We start from the raw sequence: 9,549 nt of genomic DNA on the forward strand, positions 1-9,549 counted from the left end.
AGTGTCTCTTGAGTACGGTGTCTTTTCTCCCAGCTAACTTGTCATCTATCAGCTTCTTACAAGTAGGAATGATGTCTTGTACTTATTTATGACATTTCATAGCACATGGCAGGAAACTGTCAGACACTGAGTTCACCTTGCTTTAATTGAAATGGAGTTGAGCTGAGCTGTATATCCTACTGAGTGTCTGGGGCCAGTGCCAGTGGTATTCTCCATATACCCAGTTTACCATTCCTTTCAGCAGGATTGTGTTCACAGGGAGAGCCCCTGAAGGATGGTTAACCCTGTGGGTATGGATGCAAGGAAATGGATGATGGACAAAGTCTTTTCATCTGTCAAAATCAAGCCCCAGATGGGGACCCTTTGCACCAATCAAGAAGATGGGCCCAGGATCCTCTCGTGGAGTTGTGAGTTCCACACCTGTTAATAATTAGGCTGTCAGACTTCTGACAGGGAGAGTTGAGAGCAGAAGGAAATAGTTTTAGAAAAGAGAGAATAGTTGAAAAAGTAAAACCATCCAGACATGCAGCAACGTTCAAGTGTAGGGGATGTGACCAGGAAGAACCTGCCTTTAGGCCTTTAGTGTTCATTGCACTGCATTTCTATGGGGGGGGGGGGGAGACAGAGAGAGAGAGAGAGAGAGAGACAGAGAGTGAGACACACACAGACAGAGACAGAGAAAGACAGAGAGAGAGAGAAAGAGAGACAGACAGACAGAGACAGAGCACAGGAGCAGGGATTTAGGAGAGACCTGAGTTTAAATTCCTTCTCAGATAATTACTAATTTGGGGAATTTGGGGAAGGCCATTTCAACTCCTGAACCTCACTCTTCTCATCTACAAAATGGGAATAATCATACTGACTCTGCCACTTTAAACCAAGAAGAAAGGAAGGAAGGAAAGAAGAAAGAGAGAGGGAGGGAGGAAAGATGGAAACAAGGAAGGTAAGAAGGCAGAGAAGAAAGGAGAAATGAAGAGAGAGAAGAGGGAGGAAGAAAGAAGAGAGGGAATAACAGCGATAAAAAGAATGGAGGTGAAGAGAGAAAAATGAAAGGAAGGAGGATGGAAGAAGAAAGTGAGGAAGAGTGAGGACTTGAGAAAGAAAGGAAGGAAAGGGGGAAGGGAGGGCAAGATGAGAAGAAGAGAGGAGAGGTAAGGAGAGAAAAGATAAAACACAGTCCTTGATTTCCAGAAAAGTCTAGTCTTTTTAGGAAACCCCACATGAAGCAGATTTGCACAGATCTGACAGAGGGGCTGAGTTGATTGAGTTTCTCTGACCATAGAGAACAGAGAGGTTGAGTAGATTGAGTTTCTTTGATGATGGAGAACAGGGAGTGTCTGCGTGGCACCTTCCAACAGAAGGGACACAGTCTATACTCTCTGTTGTTGTGTGAGACAAAATGAGAACTCTGGGGAATCTAGGGGAACCTGAGAAGATCCTGTGAATTGATGCCCAGTGAAGTAAGCAGAAACAGGAAAACAATACAGGGGATGACTGTGATGATATCAATGATGAGATCATCCAAAGAAAACCGAATCAGAGTTGAAGTGAAGTTGAAAATCGACATTGACAGCTTGAGTATATAATGCCATAGATGCTAGGCCATCTTGCCTCAAAATGGCACGTCCATTATTATGAGCAAGGGCCGGGGATCCCGGGCCTGCATGAGCTCTTCCCAAAGAGCTCTTTTTCTTTGTTACAAGAGAGTTCAATTCTTGGGACAAAGGGTGGGGGGAGGGGAGTGGAATCTGCAGACATGGCCAAGATATAAAAACATCTATAAAACTTAAAAAAAAAAGTGGAGGCAGCCCAGCGTGCTTGAATGCTAGCAGAAAGAAGTGGGCTTGTCATATTGAAGATCCGGCTGAATAAATCCAGTATGATTTTCCAGTGTGGACGTCAATTACCAAAGCATTCACCGACGGAAGAGTTCTCAGCCCCTTCATCTGCCTGGATCCTGACGCTCATGATAAATCTGAATTAATCAACCATGTCTGCCTTTCACATGAGGATGTCTCCTCAAATTCTGCCTGGCTTCCCTTTCCAACTGCAGCCGGCAGGCTCCTTGTCTGTCTTTCCCTCTGATAGTGGGGACCAGCCTCCCCCCACCCCCCACTCTTTCCGCAAAGCTGACTTCAAAGACGCTCCCCATCGGCTGACTGGAGAAGGCAGACTTCAACTGGAGGGTGCAGCTGGAGGTCACTGCCAATCAACAGACTTTCTTCGAAGAGCAGTCTGCCAGACCATCAGCTCTTGGCAGCCATCCACATCCATCCAAAGCCATCACCCGCCGCCGGGAATGGCACCTCCTGCTGCCCTCTAAGAGGGCAGGGGCTGAGATCACTCAGTGTTTACCATCTTCCACCACTCAGGTACATGAAGGCCAGGCACACTTCCAATTAGGAGATCAGAAAGGGAGAAGGTAAATCTTCCAGATGGTCATGGGTAGAAGCAAAGCGAAGAGGGCCAACCAGCTCGCTAATAGATTCTCAGCACCCTCTGGTCATGGAGTCTGAAGAGCTCCGAGTGCTCGTTAAAGGCCCAGTTTTTTGTGTGTGCCTATTAAATCCTGGCCGGTTTCCTTTCAGAGAGCCCATCCGTTATGTGAGCATCAACAAACAAGGTCTGTGGAGGGGGGCAGTAGGGGGATACATAATTTTCTTCAGAAAACCATCCTGATACCTCATTTCTCCCCAGGGTTCCTGGGTCAATTTGGGTTCTCTGCTTTGCAAGGGTTTTCTGAGAAGGCCTCCCTGGAGAAGATTGGAACATCCTGGCCAATTATCATGACCTTTAGAATCCAGACCTTAAAGGAATCTTTCCAGGCATAACTAACAATATTTGTATCTGGGGCATCACAAACAGAGTCCTGGGCAAGTGTACCTCAGTGCTCTCAAGTCAACTTTGGAAGCTCCAAAATAGCAGGGCTGTTTGAGAGGAGGCCAGGTGAGGAGGAGCAAGGGGAAGGAAAGGAGCCCCATGGTAGTTTTTTTAGCTTTATTTTTCCTAGGGAGATACTGAATTCTATTGATTCTGCTCAAAAGAACTATGAGGTCATTTGGCACTCTGTATATTCAACACCCTGAGAAAAAGTCCCAGTCTCTCAACCCTAGTTATAGCTCTTAGAATCATACTGGGCTTAATTAAGGGAAAAGTCATCTCACAGCAGAGTTATGTTCTTGGGTGACTGGCATGTCTATACAAAGACCGATCCCCAGGCTGATATGTGACCCATTTCAGGAAGGGTGGTGAAGGGGGAAAGGAACTCCAAGAATCCAAGTAGTTCAGTCACGCATGAGCTGTGATGGGTCCCAAAGGCCCAAAGTAGCAAACAATTGCATGTGCTGGTAGGGGGTGTCATGGAAAGACTACTGAGGTTTTGATTCCAAGAATGTGGGTCAAGATCCTGATTCTACCATTTGTTATTTGCTCTCTTTTTGTACTACTAAAATTCAATTCAATTTACAAATTATTATGGGTCAGGTAGGCTCTGTGCTAAGCTAAAATGAGACATTAATCAGATGAGAACTGTTGATTTTCCTTCCATTCCTGGAGTCTGCCAGATGCTGAGGTGCGTGAAAAATTAAGCCATGTGGAAGGTGCTCCCGTCAAAACAGAGCCAAGGAGAACCTGATAGGAGATATATGAAGAACCTATGTAAGGAATGTCCTAGCTTGAAGCTATATTGAATTCATGTTTAAGTAGCTGAGGTTATTTATACAAGCATCTAGGAAAGAAAGGTTGCTCACTGGTAATACCACCATTCCTGGGTTTTCTAGGATAATCTTTTTGGTTTAAAAAATGACTTATTGGGGCAGCTAGGTGGCATAGTGGATAAAGCACCGGCCTTGGAGTCAGGAGTACTTGGGTTCAAATCCGGTCTCAGACACTTAATAATTACCTAGCTGTGTGGCCTTGAGCAAGCCACTTAACCTCATTTGCCTTGCAAAAACCTCAAAAAATGACTTATTTTTTTAAAAATAACTTGCTTATTCTTTTAAAAGGTCACCTCAATGGCCAATGGATAGAATCCTAGGAATAGAATTAGAAAGAATCACCTTTTTGAGTTTAAAACTGGCCTCAGATACTTTCTAGAGGTGACAAAGGGCAAATTGCCTAAACCCTTTTGTCTCAGTTTCCCCATCTGTAAATGAGCTGGAGATGGAAATAGTAAAGCACCCCAGCATCTTTGCCAAGAAAACTCCAAACAGGGTCACAGAGAGTCAGACAAAACAGAAATAACTAAACTCCAGCAACAGATTCTTTAATCCTCCTGATTCATGTATTTATAAGGGGTGTTGGTGGTGTCACATTGTGTGGGCTCAGACAAATGTTGTGGCTGGGGTTATCCAACTGGAAGACAATGAAGAAAAAAGAAAAGAAGTCCATCAAAGTGTTCCCAGGCCCTTTGGGTCAGAAGAGAGCCTCTAACACAGTGGTCCACCCAATGAGCTTTACATCCATCTTTATATGATTCCCACAACAGCCTTGTGAGGAACATACAGATATAATTATGCCTATTCTGTAGCTTAAGACCTTGAGATTCGGAGAAGTTGATCAACATACCTAATGTCACCCAGCTAGTAGGCAGAGCTGGGACTTGAACATGGGCCAGCGCCTCCAAATCCAAGTCTTTCCTTAGGACCACAGTGATCTCACTGTCTTTGATGCTCAGAGCTAGATGTCCCAGTGGACCCAGACATTAGGTGGAGAATGGTCACTGCTCCCTGCTCCATATGCCGTGAGAACCGATGGAAATAATCATCCCAATGGTAAGCTTTATGTTTTCCTCTCAATAAAGAAAGAGTCTTTGGAAAATAGCAAATGGCCCCAGGTCTTTGGATTTGCCGTGACATGCTCCTATTCCCTTCTGCTCATCCATGATGGCTTAACAGAAGTGGACAGATGGAGACAAATGTATCCTACCCACAGAAGTGGCTGTCAAGTCAGTGCCAGAGTCATTTAAATACTTTTTAGCTCAGGGATTTCATGACCTTTATGGAAATGATAATTCACTGTTGTTGTAGGAGAATACTGGCAAGTATAGTCCAGGGTAGGAGGGAGGGCTCCTATGAAGGCCTATTGGAACAGGTGACAAAAGAAAAGAAGAAGAAAAGAGCCCCACATCTAAAAACCAAATGAAACCTCTGATGTGACAAATAAGCAGAGGGTTCCTTTCAAGGCCCTTTCACTTCTTGCCTGGAGGCTGCCATGGCCTCCTTACCAGTGGCCCAGCCTCAGGGCTCTGCCGTCCCCAATGCCTCAAACACAAAATTATCAAATGGAGGCCTAAGGGCATGGACCTGACCCTGTCACTCTACTGTCCAAGAAGCCTTCTCTGAGTGTCAGTTGAAACCCACCTCAATCTGGCTCCAATCTCTGCTCATCCAGATTTCACATTGCTTCTCATCAAGTACTCTGCCACTCTGGATTTTAGCCAAACTGGCCTATTTGTGGTTTCTGGAATATTCTGTTTCCTGTCTCTCCACCTTTGGATGGGCTGCTGCCATGCCTGAAATGCTCTGTCTTTCCATTTTTCTCCCTCTCCCTCCTTCCCTCTCTCTGTTCATCTGTCCCATTCTTCTCTCTCTATCTCTCTGAGGTTCTCTTTTCTCTGTCTGTCTCTCTGTCTCTGTCTCTGTCTCTCTCTCTCTCTCTCTCTCCCCCCTCCCTCCTCTTTCTATCTCTGTTTTTATCTCAGTCTCTCTGTGTCTGTATCTGTTTCTTTATCTCTGTCTCTCTCTCTGTCATCTCTCTCTATTTTTCATTGTCTCTCCTTTCTTTCTCTGTTTCTGTCTCTCTTTTTGTCTCTGTTTCTATCTCTCCTCTTTGTCTGTCCTTCTGACTATTTCTCTCTCTCTGTCTCTGTGTATTTGTTTCTCTCTTTGTATCTGTCTGTTTCTGTCTCTCTGTTTCTGTGTGTGTGTCTCCATCTCTGTCTCCCTCCCCCTATACCTTCCCCATTTTCACATCTTGGAAGCCTTCTGGCTCCATTTAAAGTTCATCTACCCAGAGTCTTTCCTAATCTCCCCAACTGTCTGTGCCCCCCACTAAAATTACTTAATTAATTGCTTTACATAAATTTTATATTTTTTCTATGTACAAGTTATATCCCCTAAATAGATTAGAAGCCCATTTTGGATGAGAACTGTTTAGCTTTTGACTTTACTGCCAAACCTAATACCTGACCCATCAGAAGCTCTAAATACATGCCTGTTAAATTATACCAAATTGAATGAAGTACAGGATAAGTTTGTTGGATTGGATTATATTGGTGGTTTTCACCTTCCCTCTGGGTGCACAGTCCACATGCTTCATAGCACCACTAAAGTTTAAGTCTCCATGGATACCTAGTCAAGTTGCTTCCTGGTTATTGCAAGCTCTCTTTCTTCTGGGGATACAGAAATAGTGTGGCCTGTGCATGCTTTTCCAGGTTCCAGTGATGCTGAACATCATTTTTGTCTCTAAATATCCTTTGTCCCTCCCCCCATGGCAATTTCATCTCTCCTTCCAAGCCACCACTTCTTCTCATATGCCTCCATCTTCATGCAGCCTCCAAGTCTATCTGGTTCCTTATAGAAATCCCATGATTTCTTCATGTCTGTTCTCTGTATGTGCTTCTGGTAGGTTCTTCTGCTTTGAAAGGTCAAAGATCAGCCCAAATATATTCATTGGCCCCCAAAAATTCTCATCTTGAGGTTACTTACACTGTTTCCCTAACGAAGACCTTACCAGTGGCCAATGAGAACCCCAAACTAATGAAACAGGAAACAGGAGAGCATCTGGTCCAATCCGTTTGAGAAACAGGATAGTAGAGTGGATCATGGTCTTGAAATCAGGAAGAACTGAGTTCAAATCTCACTTTAGATAATCCCTAACCATGTGGCTCTGAGGAAGTCACTTAACTGCTCTGTGACTGAATTTCCTCATCTACAAAATGAGCATGTTGGACTTAGGGCCCCCTCTAGCCCCATATCTAGGACCCTATGGTACTTTGATCTATCTCAGCATGGGTCATCTATATGAAGTCGTTACCAAGCAATGACTTAGAGATCTCCACCCAAAGTAGCCCATTACACTCTATTTCAGTTGATGATATTAGCTCACCTACCTCCTTTAGCATGTGACTAGGCAAGCTATTATTCACTTAAAAATTAATTTTAATTAACTAATTACTTAAAATAAATATTAATAAAATAAACTTAGAAGCAACAAACTGTTTTAAAAAACTCTTTTTAAAACAACAAAAAGCAATATATCTTTTTTAAAAATCTGCCTTAGAAAATTAAATGATAGAAATAGATTAATTAATAAATACAAATTCCTTTTTTCCAAAGATCCAGATTTAATATAAAATAATTGCCTTTTATAACGGATTTATCTTTAGTCTGACTAAGTTGAAATTATATCTTGCCCTTAATCTAGACCTTATCCGGGGAAATAAATGAACCTTTCATTTAGAAGAGAAATAGAATGGAGGTGACTCTACTAAGAGACAAAGCAGAGAGAATCTGCGTGTTTAAAAGATGAATCGGAATACTTTACTTTCTCGTTTGTGAGAAAGGCAGATGTGCCCTACAGTAATAAATCGTGAGTCTCTTATAAAGCAGTCTCTACTAATGTGGATATATTAAGTAATGACTTCCCTGACAGAGCCCTCTGCAACCATCTTGTCAGTTCTCTGGACTCTTTGGGGAGGCTGGATATCATCTCTGAACTCCTCCAACCTCAATAATATCACTGCACCCTCTTAGAGACAGGTGATTGCTGGTCTATTAAGACAGGGGACCATGGACAGCACCTCCACTTCATCCTCAAGGGGCATATTTATCTTGCTTTGGAAGAATGTGTGACATTTCAGGCCCTCAGTCATGACACCATGACCAGCCCTGCTCAAGAAAAAGTGAAGTCAAGAGCTGAAGCAATTATCCAGATACTCTGAAATATTTGCAACCGGGGATGGGGTGGGGTGGGGGAGAATATAGGAATCTGAGACTGTCTTTATTATAGAGGTCCTTAACTTGGGACCTGGGAATTTATTTGTATAAACTCCTTTGAAAATTATTCTACATAATATGTTTTCTTTGGAATTTTGTGTATTTTAATTTAGGGAAATAAATATATTATTCTGGGAAAAGACTCAAAGACTTTACCAGACTAACTGGCAAAAGGTCCATGAATCCATAAAAGTTAAAAATCCAAGGACCACACAAACCAAAAGTACAGAGTCAGTGTTCAGACTTCACTTTGTGTAGTCCTGGAAAATTTTATCATTGTATGGGCCCAATCTTTTTTTTCCAATTGATATTTTATTTTATTTTTCCAACTACATGTTATAAAAGTTTTTCTACAGTCATCCACATGCATATGTATATTTTTAAGTTTCATAATTTCCTTCCACCCTCCCTTCCCATTCCTCTCCCCCTTATCGGCAAACAGGTGAATATTGTGCATACACATTTGTGTTTAACATGTTTATAGATTAATCATTTTCAGTATGAGGAACTGGGATTAAGAGAAAAGAAAGAAAACCATGAGATGGGAAAGAAATGCATCAGAGAAACTTTTAAAAAGTGAATGTAGTGTTCATTCAGATTCTGTAAGGGTTTTTTGGTTTTGTTTTATTTTTCTTTGTTTTTCTTCCTCTGGTTGGGGATAGCATTGTTCATAGCCAGGCTCCTAGGGTTGTCCTAGTTCTCTGAACTGCTAAGAGGAGCTGTATCCATCAAGGTTAATCAACTCACGGTGTTGTTGTTAATGTATACAATGTTCTCTTGGTTCTTCTCCCTTTACTCTGCATCAGTTCTTGTAATTCGTTTCATGCTTCTCTAGAGTCTGACCATTCATGGTTTCTTATAGAACAATAACATTCTTTAGGACCCAATCTTTCCTCTTCTGCCTTCTGCAAAGAGGGTGTAGTTGAACAATTGGATATTTAATGTGAGCTTTCTTGGGTCATGGAAATTAATTCTATAAATGCAGGAGCACTGAGATGGAATATAAGCCATGTCTTTAAGTCTGGGCCAAAGTTTATGCTCTATTTTATTTCCTTGGGAAATAAGGATTCTTAATCTGTGAATGTGAACAACTCAGATCTCATGAGTTTGGGGTTCATGCTTATTGGTGCATCTCTTCCTGATTGTTTTCTCGAGTCTCTTTAGCCCTTTTCTAATGGTCATCCCCACTGTCATCCTTTTCCTAGAACATGGTTTGGATCATTTGGTCCTACCTTTTCTCCTATGGCATTAAGAATAATGGCTAATGTTTAATAGTGTGTTGAAGTTTACAGAATGTTTTACATTAGATTCTCAACAACCTTGCAAGTACGTGCTGTTTTTATCATCTGCATTTTATAGATGAGAAACTTGAGATGGGGAGAGGGTAAGTGACATGCCCAAGGTCATAATTTAAGTTGACCTCAGAAAAAGAGAAAACAATCATCCTTTTCTGACCATGTTCTAAGCACCTCTCCTAATAGATAGATAATAGAGAACCCATTCAGTGCAATTGTAAGATTGAAATATTATTTGAAAAAACACAGCCAACATG

Source organism: Macrotis lagotis, chromosome 7 (genome assembly GCF_037893015.1).
Source record: "Macrotis lagotis isolate mMagLag1 chromosome 7, bilby.v1.9.chrom.fasta, whole genome shotgun sequence".
Lineage (NCBI taxonomy): Eukaryota > Metazoa > Chordata > Mammalia > Peramelemorphia > Peramelidae > Macrotis > Macrotis lagotis.